At 57.0% G+C, this 16017-nt stretch overlaps 1 long non-coding RNA gene across 1 annotated transcript; it reads left to right on the top strand.

The window, feature by feature from the left end:
* The first annotated feature begins 2045 nt into the window (after positions 1-2045).
* LOC115939873 (uncharacterized) lies at positions 2046-3481 on the top strand. Its single transcript, XR_004074645.2, has 3 exons — positions 2046-2174; positions 2840-2944; positions 3419-3481. It is a non-coding gene; the product is annotated as an uncharacterized LOC115939873 (long non-coding RNA).
* The last annotated feature ends 12536 nt before the right edge of the window (positions 3482-16017 follow it).

The raw sequence follows: 16017 nt of genomic DNA, 5'->3' as shown, positions 1-16017 counted from the left end.
AGGCAGGTAGGGGGTGATAGGCAGGTAGGAGGTGATCAGGCAGGTGGGAGGTGATCAGGCAGATGGGAGGTGATCAGGCAGGTAGGAGGTGATCAGGCAGGTAGGGGGTGATAGGCAGGTAGGAGGTGGTCAGGCAGGTGGGAGGTGATCAGGCAGATGGGAGGTGATCAGGCAGGTGGGAGGTGATCAGGCAGGTGGGAGGCTGGAAGGCAGGAAGGAGGCTGGAAGGCAGGTAGGAGGCTGGAAGGCAGGTAGGAGGTGATAGGCAGGTAGGAGGTGATCAGGCAGGTAGGGGGTGATAGGCAGGTAGGAGGTGATCAGACAGGTGGGAGGCTGGCAGGCAGGTGGGAGGAGGGCAGGCAGGTGGGAGGAGGGCAGGCAGGTGGGAGGTGGGCAGGTTTGTAGAAGAGGGGTAGGCGAGTGAAAGCCTGCCCTTCCATCACCGGCAGTCCCAATGGCCGGCTCCATCTGAGGTCCTGTGGTCCCCTGGGGAGAAGGATTCAGTCACTTCCTTAGGGAGCCCACCCAGGGCCCCACCTCCTGAGCTCCTTCCTGTCTCGCCTGATTCCCGTTGACCAAGAGCAAGTGAACGGGTGAATACAGGGGCGGTAGGTAGTATTTCCGGCAACCACCCGGGCTGTCGATGTGCACGGAGTTATTCCCACTGCAGCCCGCATCTCACACCTTTGCCTTTCTCCTGCAGACACCTGAGCTCCTTGGCAGCTGGTCCTGGGTCCAAAACCAGGAGGCCTCACTGGGTCCCAGCTCCATTTCTGAGTCCAGCTTCCGCAGGGGAGCGAAGGCCTCAGGGACCCTGGCGAGCCGTCCACTTCGGCTGTGGCTCCTGCTCAGCTGCCCGCTCTTTAGGAGATCTAAGAGTTTCTCCAAGTGCACGTGCCAAACTCTGCCTCGGAACAACCAAGCTGGGAGCTCGCACAAATGCAGATTTTTGGGCCTGGCTCCAGGTTGCTGATTCGGAATCTCTGGAAACAGGCCAGAGAATGTGCACCTTTAAGAAATTTGAGACCCTAGATCAGGCTGACAGAAAGGCTGGCGTGCGGGACTGAGCTCTGTGGCAGAACCTGATTGTGATCCGGGCATTCGGGAATTGTTCCAAGTCCACTAACCTCCGCCACGTCCAGCCCACATACCTCTGCCAAATGCACACCAAACCAGGCTTTGTCCTGCCCTGCCTGAAGTCCACACCCTGTGCCCCAGGACCTTTGCTTCTGTTGTGCCTACCATTTCCACTATCTTTGCGTATCTCTATTCTGCCAGTCCTTCAACATCCAGCTCAAAGGCTGCCTCCTCCTGGAAGCCTTCCCTGATCCCTCAGATGGTAGCCATTTATTTATTTGTGTCTTTGCTCTATGTATTCCTCACACATTTATTTAACTCTTCCTTTAATCCAAGGTTTGTACTTAAGGTACCCTTTGCCTTGTCTGCATCATCTTTCATGTATTCATCAGGTACCACCTTGGCCCGAGAGTGGAATAGAGTAGGCATGGTCCCAGGCTCCATGGTGGCCTCACTCCCGAGAATATAGTTCTTTAGTTTCTTATCTTGTCCGCTCTGTTGATGCTGAGGCTCCCGGGGGACAGGGGCCATACCTGACTCATCTCCAAGCACCAGGGTCCCCAGCCTGGGGCCCAAGACCCACAGGAAATGCAGCAAATAATGGGCACTGCCACCCCACCCCCCAGGGCTGCCCTGCTTGATCACCTGCTTCCAAAGCCCCATGATGGGGGCTCCTGGGCATCAGAACCGTCAGCTGGTCTGTCCCTAAAGGAGATGCTAAAAAGGTTGCTCCTTCTGAGGAACACATCTCTTTGGGCCCCGAAGTCTGCTCCTGTTTCCAGAGGCCCCTGGGAAAGGCCACCGTCTTACCCCAAAGCCTATGTGAGCTGCTGCCCCGTGGGGACTGGGGGCAGGTGTCCAGGAGCAAGGAGTTGGTCCCAGAGGTGGGGTTTGGTGAGGGTGGGGGCAGGGGGTGGGGAGGAGGGAAGAGGACGCTAATGATGCTGACTCTAACTTACAAAGGCTGATGTTCAACGTGCACTGGGGCCGTGGTCCTAAGCTCTCTCCCTGTACTGACTTGGTCCTCGTGGCAGCCATGTGAGCCAGGCGCTCTCGTCGCGTCACTTTTCAGAGGAGGAAACGAAGGCACAGGATGGGTAAGTAGCAGAGTGGGGCTTTCATCCAGAGCCTGGCTCTGAAAGGAAAGGAACACAGCCCACCGTGCTGCCTGCCTTGGGCCCCAGGCGGGAGGTGACGGGCCTGGGCGCCTCACACACTGACATTGACAGGAGCACTCAGGTCTCTCCAGGGGGAAGGCGCGGTTCAAGGGCATAATCGTCACCAGGGAGAGGCGGCAGAATTGCTCTTGGTGCAACTCATATACGTCGACATGTCATTCGTTTACAGGGCCTGGAGATGCTGCGGTGGGGAGGGCAGGGTGAGCCTGTGACCCCACGTGGTGTCCTCAACAGCTGGGGAGACCCTGAAGCTGCATTTATCTGAGAGAGGGCGGGGGTTGGTCCTGGTCGGGTAGAGGCGGGGAAGAGTTCACTGTCACGCTGTGAAGTCGCCCTCCCGCTTGGGGACAGTCGGGGAGGAGGGGGGCGCACTGCCAGGTCCCCGGCAGCCCTGCTTGGCAAGAAGGCCCAGCCTGAGCTCCCCCTGAGCTGGTCTAAGCGAGATCACCTGCTGGTAGAGTCATACAGATTTGAGTTTTAGTCCTGACGCTGTCCCTTGTCAGCCGTGTGGTTTCCACATCACTTCTCTGGTGGTCTCTGTTTCCTCCTTTATAAAGGAAGATGAATAAAACCTCACTTCACAGGGCTGTCCAAGAATGCTCACGAAGAGCTGGGCCTGGGTCCTGAAAACAACGCCCGGTGGATATTGGGGGAACATTAGCAGCTGGGCATCCCCTTGCTGGGAGAAGGTACGTCGGGGTTGGGGTGGGGGCAGTGAGGGAGCCTGGAAGGAGAGGGAGAGGGGCTCACAGTGTCAGGAAGTGGGCACTATCCATAGACTCTCCCACCAAATCCTACTAACTCTTTCAGGCTGATACTGTTATTAGCCCTAATTTACAGATGTGGACACAGGCTCAGCCAGATGAAGCCTGAAGTCCCAGGGCTAGTAACCGGCCACAGCCAGGATAGGGAGCTCGGTTTGCCGACTCCAAAGTCCCCATCCTGCAGATGCGCCTCCCGGGTCTACGTGGGTGGTCCCAGGGACGGGGTGGGGACCTCCCATGGTCCGCTGGGCCTCCTCAGCCCTCCTGGGAGTGTTTATGCGGACATGTCATTACCTGGTGTAATTAGTCCCAACGAGGATTGAGGATCCATCACTGATCAGGAGCAGAGTCTGTCGCCAATCTGGGACTTCTCCTCGTGTTTTCCCTGTGGCCCAGCAGTGCCTGCAGCAGAAGGGGACCAGCACGCCCAGCCCGTCAGAGGCCGGCTCTGGTGACCAGAAGGTGTGGCCCAGCCGCCTCCCTGACCCCTCCCCAAGCCTGCTCTGTCCTCAGATTCGGCCCTTTTGAGTCCCCTGGGCTGTCAGGCTCAGGGACCCCCTTCACTCTCCCTCCTTCCCCGCCTCCCCTCCCCCAGCCTCCCCTGTTTACTCTTGGTCATGTCCCTGTGGACCCCTGACAATCCCTTCCAGTCCCCTCCCCTCCCATGGTCATCTGGGGCCTTGATGGCTGAGACCCCCGGGGCCCTTAGCGGCCTCGCTTCTCACCAGCCATGTGATCGAGAATGAGCTATCTTTCTTTCTTTCTTTTGTTTCCCTTTCTGAGCCTCGGTTCCCGACATCTCAAATGCGGGTCGTGACACCTGCCCCACAGAGGCTGGGTTACAAAGAAATGCGAGATGTACATGAAGTGCCCCGCAGACGCCCGGTGTGCAGTATCTGCTCGGGAAGTGGCTCCCCGGGCCTGTCATCCCTTTCCCCCGGCGCTACCGGTACCCCAGTATTTCAGACTGTTGGAGGCATCCAAAGTGCAAACTGAAGCTGGCGTGCCCAGCCCCCGATGACCCATCCACAACTGTCTGTACAGCTCCATCCTCTTTAGACCCTCACCCTCACCCGCACTGAGCTACAAGCTTTCCAGAACACTCGCCAGTCCTCAAGAGTGCCTCATACTTTGCTCAAGGTGCATCCTCTGTGTGGAATTAGCCTGACCTGCTGCTCTGACCATGAGCCCAGAGCCTAACCCCACTTTCCCTCTGGGTCCAGCTCTAAGAACACCCTCTCCAGGAAGCCTTCCAGGATGCCCCAGAAAATCAGACCTTCTCCCTCCTGTGAAGTCCTGTGCCTCCCAGTGTAGACACCCCTTGTCTTTACCAGCCACCTCTCCTTGGGTACGGGTCTGACTTCTACCTTTGCTCGAGCTGCAGCTCCATCCAGCCGGAGAGTGAAGGCTACACAGGGCTCTGGACACAGCTCAGGGCTGTGGTCCTGAGTACCCCACCCTGGGCCAGTCCTGGGCAGGCTCAGTGTCCACACTGTACCCCTGCCACGCCCTGTGCTCTGGGCAGGCCTCACGTGAGCCCTCGGGGGCGTAACACGTGGTCTCATGATTCCAGCATCTATGAGTTCTGGAGTCTGGGCTTCTCAGGGTCTGCGGGTCTCAAACACGCCCCTTCTGTGGTCTGCAGACTCGCCGGTGCTCTGACTGTGGGAATTGGTGGGTCTAAGCCACTCTGGTGCTGTGAGTAGGGGAATCCGGGAGGGTGGGACGCTGGATGCTAAAGTCTACACTTTGTTTCTGAAGTGGACACTTTGGTGAGCTGAGATGATGTGACCTTGAGGGTTGGTGAGTCACGGTGCCCTCAAATGCCCCGAGAGCTGACTTGGTGCCTGTCTGAATCTGGGCCACCTGCAGTAGCGAATGGGTTTGAATCTGGCCCCACCACTTAGCAGTTGTGTGAACTTCGATGCTTTGAGCCTCAGTTTCCTCATCTGTGTAATGGGGTTGATGACAGCAGGTGGTTGTGACACCACCAGAGGCCTGCTCTGTGTCCGGGTTGCTGTGACGGGTGCTGAGGAACGGACAGTGGGGCCATGCGGGTGAAGGCGCATACACAGGACCCAGGCGGTGGGCCTGCCTCTGCAGAGTGGTGCGGGGCTCCCGGGGGGGCAGGTGGAGGACCAGGCGCACTTCCTCGCCTCCAGGTGGGATGTCAGCAGTCAGCCTGAACTTGGGGTTCAGATCAGTGCTGTCCAATAAAAATATCATTTTGTAGTAGCCACATTACAAAAGTTAATAAAGTGAAATTTACTTTAAGAATGTGTTTTATTGAACCTAATACATCATTTCAACTGGTAATACTAGTAGACTATTAATAATGAGAGAGTGTGCATTTTATCCATACTAAGCCTTAAAAATCTGGTGTTTTTAGGCTCATAGTACACCTCCGCTCCAGCCGGCCAGGGGCTACTGCGCGGGACAGCCCTGGCCGGTGTTGGCAGAGGCCCTGCATCCACGTAAGAAACGGGCTGGGTCGTCCTGACGGCAGAGGTGCGGCCGGGTGGGCCTTCCCTGTTTACCTGCATAGCGCAGCCCTTCTGAGCCTAAATTCTCAGGGACCTGGGCTTTCCTCAATTCCAGGCCCAGCGTCTTCTCGGAAGGTGACCTTGGACAAGTGTCTTCAAGGTCATGGGAAGATTCAATGAGATGATGCCAGTAAAGTGCTGTGCCTGTCACTCGGCAAATGGTGGCCCCGGTTACAATGTATTGTTTTTGTCACGCTGCCGCCTCCGCAGGGCACTGACCCATCCCCGTGCGTGTGTGTCTCCACCTGCCAGACGCTCGGTGCCAGCCCCCGCCGGTCGGACTGGCGGATGGCAGGTGCGCAGGCTGTGGGCACGGTCCCACTGCCTGGCAGGAGCTCGCCTCACGGATGCACCGACACCAACTGTCACCAGCTTGACCCCAAGACCTGCCCTTTACTGCCCACCTGCCCCTACTCACTAACCGCTGTCTTATATCTTTCCTTAGGCTCTTCTCTCTGGCCTACCCCTTAACTCGGGCAAATGAAACCCGAAACCAGCCCTCGGCTGATGGTGCCGGCCTTGCCAAGACCTCCCACCGGCCCAGACCACTCAGACCCTGTGTGATAAACCGTGACGGACGCCTGTGTGCATGGACCATGGGGTGACCTCATTATAATCATTATTATAATTACCTTTACCTCATTATAATACTAAAATCTCTACCCAAGGAGGAGCCTCAGCCTCATTTACATAACATACAATGTGTGTCTAGGCATGTTTCCTCCAGGCACATGGGGACACCCCCCCACATTTAATGACAAGAGCTTCCCTATCTAAATACTCATCCTAACCCTAAACAAAAGGTACCTACTCACCCGCTTTTGGGGAGTCATGGCTTTGGAAGCTTTTCCACGTGATCCACTTACTTGCCCTAAATAAGTTTTTTCTTTGTGTGACAACTCATCTGGTGTAGTTTCTGTGACTCACAAGGAGCGAACTCACGTTGGTTTGGTTACAGAATCACACCTGGGCCCAGTAGACACAGATCACACCTGGGCCTAGCAGACACAGATCATGCCTGGGCCCAGGAGACACGGATCATGCCTAGGCCCAGGAGACATGGATCATGCCTGGACCCAGCAGACGCGGATCACACCTGGGCCTAGGAGACACAGATCACGCCTGGACCCAGCAGACACGGATCACACCTGGACCCAGCAGACACAGATCATGCCTGGGCCCAGGAGACACGGATCATGCCTGGACCTAGCAGACACAGGTCATGCCTGGGCCCAGGAGACACGGATCATGCCTGGGCCCAGGAGACATGGATCACGCCTGGGCCCAGGAGACATGGATCACGCCTGGACCTAGCAGACACAGATCACGCCTGGGCCCAGGAGACACGGATCATGACTGGGCCCAGGAGACACGGATCACACCTAGACCCAGCAGACACAGATCACGCCTGGGCCCAGGAGACACGGATCATGACTGGGCCCAACAGACACGGATCACACCTAGACCCAGCAGACACAGATCACGCCTGGGCCCAGGAGACACGGATCATGCCTGGGCGTAGCAGATGGAACATCACTGGGCCAAGCAGGCAGGCTTCTAGCCCCAGGCCAGGCTCTAACCGTGGCAGACCCTGGTGTTAGTGACAGCCCCTCCAGGCGTCTGCTTCTAGCTTGGAAAATAGGAGGGTAAGACCAGGTGACCTTTGAAAGCCACTTGCCGTGCAAACACGCGGTGAAAGTGACAGCATTTATATAGGGCTGGAGCCATGTTTCCAGAGGGCAGCCTCACACTGGGTAATGGGCTAAAGGGTGTTTGGGGCTTGGCTCTGCCTTGCGTGACTGGCAACCACGGATGAGCCTTGGGCTTCCACCTCTGTGAGAAAGGTGGCAGTAATAACACCCACCTCTGTGGTTTTGTGACTTCTAAATGGGATGATGTGAGTAAGCTACTTAACACTGTGTCCCTTGGGACACAGCTCAATACCGCTGTTTGCTGTTTCCACCGAACAGGCAAATAAGGGCTGCCTGGTGACAGGCTCCTCGCTCCTCGCTGCCCCTGCCTTGGAGACTGATGGCAAATTTGGAGGCTCCAGTGAGAATCCTGTATGACCGACCTCGCCTGAAATAAGCTGTGGGGGTGTAAGGGGGTGTAGGGTGAGGGGCCACGCTGCTGCCTCCCTCTGAGGCTCTGAGGGCCTCACCAAGTCACAGAGGGGCCCATCAAGGCCACGGGTAACTAGCTCATCTCTGCTGCCTGTCTGGCCCCGGCACTGACTTCCATGATCCTGAGCACAGAGCTGCATTCCTTCCCCACAGCTCGCTGCACACTATCCACCCATGACCCTGCAGGAATTCGGACAGTGATCACACTTTAGGGGATGGCGGGCAGGGCAGCCCAGAGAGCCATGGAAGTGGGTGGGGTGGGGTGGGACAGGCCTGGGAGGGTCTGGTCAGGAAGAGAGTCCCTGCCTGGGGGTCCAAGTGGGGTGTGGACGTGACGGTGCTGCATCAGACACAGAAGCAGAAGCCTAGGGGCGCCTGGGTGGCTCAGTTGGTTAAGCGACTGCCTTCGGCTCAGGTCATGATCCTGGAGTCCCGGGATCGAGTCCCGCATCGGGCTCCCTGCTCAGCGGGGAGTCTGCTTCTCCCTCTGACCCTCCCCCCTCTCATGTGCTCTCTGTCTCTCTCTGTCTCAAATAAATAAATAAAATCTTAAAAAAAAAAAGCAGAAGCCTGGAGGGGAAGAAGTGGGCTGCAGGTGGTAACAGACAGACTGGAGAACATCTGGTCCTCCCATGTTACTCCCCCCAGAGAACAGACACCAGATAGCTGCCGATGACCAGGCCTGTCCCGGGGTGACTCAGGACCACCGTACCTGACCCGCCCACGCTCCGTCGGTGTTCAGGGCTCCCTGCCCCCTGACCATGGCTTCTGATTTCTGCTTCTAGCCATCCACCGTCCATTGGTGACCACCTCCAGGGACCCCGATTCATCCGTTCAACAAACATCTCTCCTGGGCCCCCTGCATGCCAGGGTCTGGCTGGGGCTCTGGGGGCATGATGTTGGCACGGCTTCTGCTCACACACTGCTGGTGGGGAGTCACTCGCTCGCTCATTCAACTCCCTCCCTCTCTTCCATCCATGAGGCAGGAAGGTAACGGGATCAGACCCCACACGCGTGCATCCAGTATGTCCATAGTCACACTTACCGGGGCCCCGCACCTGCGAGCAGGTGCACGGCTGCCGTGTGACGCGCCGTCCCCTGCACCCACGTCCGCCCGGCGCCACCCTCTCGGCGCCCGGAGCCACCCTGCTTCTTCCCCGCTTTGAGGCCCCCAGGAAATTGGACAATGAGGAACCGCTAAAACAGAGTCACGAACACTAGGATATAGCTGCAATATTTACATGGTACACATTTCCACCTTCATCAACAAATGTATGAAGTGTGATTCACCAGGTAATCACAAAGTTTATTTTGAAAAAGCACATTCCTTCCGCAGGCGAGGCCGAGTAGACAGGAACCAAGACGTAATCTGGAGGCTGCTGGTGGAGGGCTTGTCTTTCTGCCCGTCCCCGTGGCCCGGGCCCTGGGAGGAATCTCTTTTAGACACAGTGTCAGGGGGCACATTGGAGGCCTTGAAGAATGTGGGGCACTGCACACGCACACGCACACACAACCGCTCCCGTGTGCACACGCTCAGCCCTTGGCCGGGAGGCAGGGGGTTGCCTGATTTGAATGCTGCTGGGGCCACTGGAGATGTGGTGCTTGCATAGAGGAAGCTGCCACCTGTCGTCCTCCCCGACTCTGAAAACAGGGTGGCTCTGACCCTGTTTGGGGTTGGGGAGGGAAGCCGACCTGGAGAGTGGTCCAGAGGCATTCTGCGAAGTGAGGGTCCTGGGCAGGTCAATGGCTGCTTCTTGAGGTCCTACTGTGTTCACCCCTTACAAAGCCCCTGAAAGCGAAGGCAGGGGCAGGTATCATTCTCACGCCACGGGCTGGGGGCCAGAGGGACGTGCTGGGCTTGCCAGCGGGAGGGCAGCTGCTGGTCGGAGCTGCTCTCCGTCAGGCCGGTTGACTCTGTGACCGGCCAGGACGCCACAGGCCCGGGCTGCAGGCAGGGCACCGTGGGAGGGCTGGGAGCCCAGGGTGTGGGGGTAACAGGTGGGGAGGTGGGGGCCCAGTGGGTACCCAACGGCACCTGTCCTCTGCGGGATGGAGACAAAGCTTAGGAAACGTCCCGGTGGGGCCGGCCATTGTTAGTGTGATGACTTCTGATCTGACCACCGCTCCTGGGGAGGGGCCTTCTTCCTCCTCCTCGTCCTTGTCATCGTCACTGCCGTCACTGTCAGTTTCCCTCGTTACACTCGCCACCTCACCGTCACCGTCATAATCGCCACCATCCCAGCCACCCCTTCGTGAGCGTCACCTCGCACTGTGGGCTCGTGCAGGTAAAGCTCATCCAGCTTGTTGTTTTCACAGACAATCCCTGAGGTTGGGGGGTGAGTGACTACGGCCAGTCCCACACTGAGTAAGCCCTCGGGAACCGTGTGGATGAAAGCAGGTGACCCGGGAAGTCTGCTTTCGAGATGGCTTTGAAAGGCAGAGCAGGTGACAGAGGGGACACTGAGGCCTGGAGCAGAAGAGCGGCTGGCCCCAGCCTCAAACTCCGGCAGGTCAGGGCTCTGCATGCTGGTTCCCCAGGGCCACCTTGAGGGCGGCTGGGGGGGGGGGGAGGGTGCGGCAGACACAAGGAGGCCCAGGCAGGGGCTCGGCCATGGCCACCTCTGCCCGCCCCGCCACAGGCAATCCTCCAGGGGAAACAAAGGACTTCCCAGTTTTGCCAGAAACTCCCCTCTACTAAGTTAAGCAGTTAACAGAATTCTCCTGGTGGAAGGTGTTTTGCTTAATACCGAGATCTCCCCTGTCTGCTTGGACAAATGAATTCTGTCAAATCTCTTGAAGCCAACTGTCAATGTAAGGCATTCGAGGGGAGGCAGGTCTCTTACCCTGATGGCAAAATTCATTTGGAATGCTCCTTTAATCCAGTGTCCCTGGGAAACCTGGATGGGAATTTTCGAGAGCCTTTGGCCCTGATCAGTTTCTTCCCACTCCTTGCTCCCTCCTCTCTTGTTGTGCCCCCCTGCTGCCCCCCTCCTGGTGCCCCCTCCTCTTACACCTTCAAAAAGTAACACAAAGAATCACAGTTGGCATGATTGTAGCCACTGTTTTCTCACAGCACTTTTCTCACAGTAGAGAGAAAATGACAGAGCACGAAGCCTGGGGAGAGAGGCGCTCGCCATCAGAGGCTCAGCAGCCCAGGGGAGGCCTGCGCGCGGGGTCGGCGGGGGGATTCACGGACCTGGCGGCTGTGGTCTGTGCAGCAGGGTGGAGAGGCGGGGGCATCCGAGAGAAAGACACAGCCTCATTCCCCCTGAGGAAACTTCTTCTCTAGTCTCTGCGTTCCATTCTGCACTCTCTCCATCCCCCACAGCTACCCACATGCCAGAACCTCATCCTGCACTTGGGCCCAGCACTTCACAGTTTACAAAGCATCTCCACCTTCACTATGATCATTTATTTATTAACCATTCTTTCCTTCATCCCTTCCTTCATATTATTACGCTGTGGTAATCGTTGTCCGTGTGACACTTGGGAGCTACAAGGACCTGCAAGACACCACCCTCACTTGCAGGATTCAAGGGTCTGAAGGGGTGCCAGATGTGGACAAACGGCCATGAACCTGTGTGGTGAGGGCTATGGCAGACGTGCATGGGGCACCGAGTAGGCACCTCTATCAGTTAAGGTGGGTTGGGCAGCAGGTGTCAGAGAACTCAAAAACAGTCACCCAAGCAATTGAGACATGAGATGTTCTCACATAATCAGTTGTCTGGAGGAAGGTGGTTGCAGCTTGGTCAAATGCTCAGAGACTTCAACAAAGACCCAGGGTCTTTCCATCACTCCTCTTTACCATACTTGGCTATTGGCTTTTTGTCATTAGTATATTGCCTCAGGGTAGCAAGACGGCTGCCAGAGCTCCAAACATCATCTCACAAGCCAGCATTCAAGTCTAGAGGAGGGCAGTAGAGTGAGGCAGGAAAATATTTCCCAGGAGCTCTCCCTCCACCAGCAGATTTCCCTCACACCTCAATGACCGGATCTGGGTCACAGCCCCACTCCTAAAGCCATGTCTGGATTTTAGGGGGGGTGGCATGTCGGGCATGGTTTCACCCCTGGGCTGAGGAGGCCCACCAGGTCTGTTGCTGCAGAAGGAACCCAGGGCTCTGCGAGGGAAGGAAGGAGCGGTGGGCTGTGGGGTGGGCGGCCACCCGTGTCCACCACCTTCTCCTCAGCGCTGTGACGGAGTGTCCCGGGCAGGGTGGGGTCAGGGCTGGTGGCCAAGCCCAGTCCTGGGGGCCGAAAGCCCTGCACTGAGCCTCAGTCCCCACGGGCCATGGGATCCGGTCCACGGCACAGCCTCCTCCCCTGTGGAGTGTGGGCCACGACAGCACCTGCTGAGGGGGGTCATGCAGGTGGCAAGGTCGTGCGTGGAGGCACCTGGTGGGCGGGGGTGTTAACAGCTGTTAGCTGTGGCCGCGACGAGCCCCGTCTGAGAAGTGGGCCCGTGGTGCCTCCTCTGTGACCGTCCCGGGGGTGACAGCAGAAGAGCAGTTCACACGCGGGAGCGCTTTCTCCGTGTGCTGGGCGCCCCTCACTTGTGCTCGCGCACTGACTCCTCCCAGCCACCCCGTGACGAGCCGCCCCGTCCCCATTTTACAGCTGGGGCGCAGGACGGTGACCCCAGGTCAAGTGCGGGCAAACAGATGCCAGCCACCGTGCTCTGAGCCACTGCAGGGCCTGGCAGGAGCCGGCACAGGCAGGCGCGCAGGTGACCCCTCCCGGCCCTGCTGCCCGTCCCCGGGTCCCAGGCTGGTGGCTGCGCCTGATCCCTCTTCTCACCCCGATCTCTGTCCCTCGGGAGCTCAGGGCCCCAGAACCTGCCTGAAGTGTGGGGAGATTTGCCCCTGGTCCCTCTTGCTCTCCTTCTCCACGATGATGAGTAAACAATGTAATCAATGGTGTCATTGTTCCTTGATTACAATCGGCAAGTTCCATTTTTGAGGAAATAATATATGCTATATATCCTTTCAAAACATAAGCATGTGATAATGATGGCTAATATGTTCTACATTGATAGTTTTACTGAAATATGCAAAAACCGTTTCCAATAATCATGCACCTACAGGTACATCGGTTTAAGAACTGCACATGAAGCTCCTGGCTGGCTTGGCAGCATTCCAAGTGTGACGTGGAACACGCAGCCCAGGCCTGCTGGGGGTGGGGGGGCTCACTGTCACTGCTGCCAGCCCCCCCCACTCAGGCACGGGCTCGTTGCCACCTTTCCAGCCTTCCTGGTCCTCCCAGCTTCCCAGAGAGATGGCTGGAGTGGGGCTTAGAGGTACACCAGGGAGAGACCCTAGAGTTGACGTCCCCCTTTTACAGATGAGTAAACTGAGGCCTGTTCTCCCAACCGCACGTTCACCAAATAGTTCTGTGCCAGGCTCTATTCTAGGCGCGGGGGACTCAGCTGCTGTTCTGCTGGGGGCATGGGTGACAATGCCAGGTGGTGACAAACACCTCGAGGAGACCCAAGGTGGGCTGGAGGAGATTCAAAGATTGTAATATTATTATTCAACCCTGCTCTGACATCCTCTGATTCTGATATTCGGTGAGTGGAGCCTTCTGGGGCTGGGAAACGCCCCACCCCCGGAACAGGCAGCCAGCCCCCCAGCCTGAGTCTCCCCCAGGCTTCCAGTTACCCCTTCTTCCCTTCCAAATCCTGCCAAACCATCTTCAGCTGCTGCCTTCTCTGGGCCTACTGCCGATGTTCTGAGTTGATTGGCTGTCACAGAACGTTCTTAGCCATGACAGTGACAATTAAGACAATTACGCTGGGTGACAAAGTCCCGTCAGATTTAGGACCCACCGTGAGTCAGGTCCCTGGAGCCCAGGCGGCCACCCAGGCACCACCCAGTGACGCTGTCCCTCTGGAGCAGCGCTGCCCTGAGTCACAGGGGTCCCTGCAGGGAGGCCCCCACCTGGGCCGGGTTCCTTGGCTGTTCATGTTCCAGGCTCCCCCTCCCTTCCCTAATAAGCCTCCTGCTCTCTCCCCTCCCTGTTCTCAGGACAGCATCTCTGCTGGGGCCTCTCCAGAGGGTGCTGCTGTACTCAGAATCCCAACCCCGACAGTGGAGGCTCAGTCCCTGTTAATGGTCCCGAGACCATGGGGCGCCTGGGTGGCTCAGTCGGTTAAGCGGCTCCCTTCGGCTCAGGTCCTGATCCCAGAATCCCGGGATTGAGCCGCGTGTCGGGCTCCCTGCTTGGCAGGGAGTCTGCTTCTCCCTCTGCCCCTCACCCCACTCATGCACTCTCTCTCTCACTCTCTCTCTCAAATAAATAAATAAAAAAAGAATGGTCCCGAGCCCAGGCACTGCTTAGATGACAGGCTTTGGCCCACCCAGGTTTCCAGTCGGGGCTCTGTCACTTCCTTGCTGTGGGATCTTGGAAAAATTACTTCACCTCTCTGAGCTCAGTGGCCTCACATGTGAGTTGGAGATAATAAAAGGGTCTGCCTTATGGGGAGGAGGCCAGACTTAGATGTGGTAACCATCTGATATGCTCAGTGGAGGATTCTGTTATTACTCTTATGTTGTGTCGGGGCTGGTGATCTCTTCTGCCCCAGGTGAGCGGCTTCTCCTGCATCCGGAGGGTGTCCCCCAGACTGGGCCTCTCACCACCGGATCCCACGGGCCCAGGTGCAGATTCAGCCCCTAGCACTCACTCGCTGTGTGACTTGGCAAGTGGCTTACCCTCCATGAGCCTCATCGGTTTTCCCCTCTGTGAAATGGGCATGGTAATGCCGACCACACAGGGTTATCGTGAGGATTTGATGAGGCCGCCTCAGTGGGAGGCCAATGCCTGGGCTCATGTGACAAAGGCAGGCAGCACTTAGGGGGACATTCTGGGCACTGAGGGGCTCTCTGTGCTTTGGATCCTCCTCTGTAACACAGAGACTGTGACAGTCCAGTGTGTAGGATGCTGGGGGGACCCCATGCCTTAACGTGTGTTAAATATCTGGTGCAGGGGAGCCCCCGATGCATGTTACTGGTGTAGTAAGCACAATTACTAGCATGACTCAGCTGGCAGGGAAATGCCCCCGTGCTGTCTCTGGGCACGAAGCCCCCGGCACAGGGCCCAGGCATAGTAAAGATTGACACTCAATGAGCAGGAACAACAGGGACTTGGGAGCAGACTGCCCGGATTCAAGGCTCAGCTCTGCCACTTCTGAGCTGTGTTACCTTGGATGAGTTTCTAAACCTCTCTGAGCTTTCGTATCATCATCTGTAAAATGCGGGGATAGAGATAGTGCCTCTTTTGTAGGATTGTTGAAGTAATTCAGTGGATTAATGCATGCAAAGTGCTCAGCAGAGTGCCTGGCACTGGGCTTTAGCTCTTATCATTCCAGGCCCTGAGGGAGTGCGGGCACTGAGCAGACCCTGAAGATCTCCCTTCCCAAGACCGCTGCGCTGACAGCTGAGAAACCCAGGCCAGAAGACATTAGAGTAAACGTTTGGGAACAAGACGGTCTATGGCCGTGCTAGATTATGCAGGGCGGACAATTAGAGAACGAGAGGCTCTATAATAAGGGGCCCACTGGGTGAGGTGAGGGAGAGGTGCCCACAGCCCAGGGCAGGTGTTCTCCTCAATGATCGTCTTCCCCCTTAATACAGTTGTGCATGCTTGCTGGGAGGCGTTTGGAAAGTGCAAACATTAAATGGTATGTAAATCACTGATATCTCACCTCCTAAAGACAGTAGTTTTTACTTTATTTCTTCATTCTTTTTTTCTACTCATATACAAGTACATTTTCACAACTGACTTCACCTCGGTGTGACTGTCAGGATATGTTAGGATATGATGCAGTAACAAACAACCCCTCAAAACAACAAATGTTAGAATAGCTTTCTGTAAGCAGATGTTGGGCAAAAATAGTATGAATTTTTAAGAACTAACAATGCTTAATATTTATGGACTGAGTAATCCTCATATTCTGTTTGTTCGACCTTCACGTGACACCAGATCTAGTATCTGCAGGCTCCTACCCTGGCCCTACCACCATGGTGCCTGGACCAGTCAGAGGCCTCCCGCCTGCTCCCCGCCTCTGCCCCAGCCTTGCTCCCTTCAGTCTCTCCCCAGCAGCTGGAGCCCCATTGACACTCAGGGCTGAGCCGTCCCTGCCCTGCTCCACGCCCCCAGACCCCTGCCTCACTCTGCTCAGTCCACCCTGACCTCGGCCCCAGGGACTCTGAGATCTCTGACCCCTAGCCCCCAGCCCCTCCCCCTCCCTGCGGCCCCTCAGGCTCCTTCCTGGCCCTGGAGCCCTCTGCACCTTCAGGCTCCAGGCTCGCCTTGCCCCTCCCTCCAGCTGGAGCCTCCT

Source organism: Leptonychotes weddellii, chromosome 4 (assembly GCF_054177405.1).
Source record: "Leptonychotes weddellii isolate Sample4059 chromosome 4, ASM5417740v2, whole genome shotgun sequence".
Taxonomy (NCBI): domain Eukaryota; kingdom Metazoa; phylum Chordata; class Mammalia; order Carnivora; family Phocidae; genus Leptonychotes; species Leptonychotes weddellii.
The sequence above is the reverse complement of the archived record's forward strand: the minus strand, read 5'-3'. Positions and strand labels throughout refer to the sequence as shown.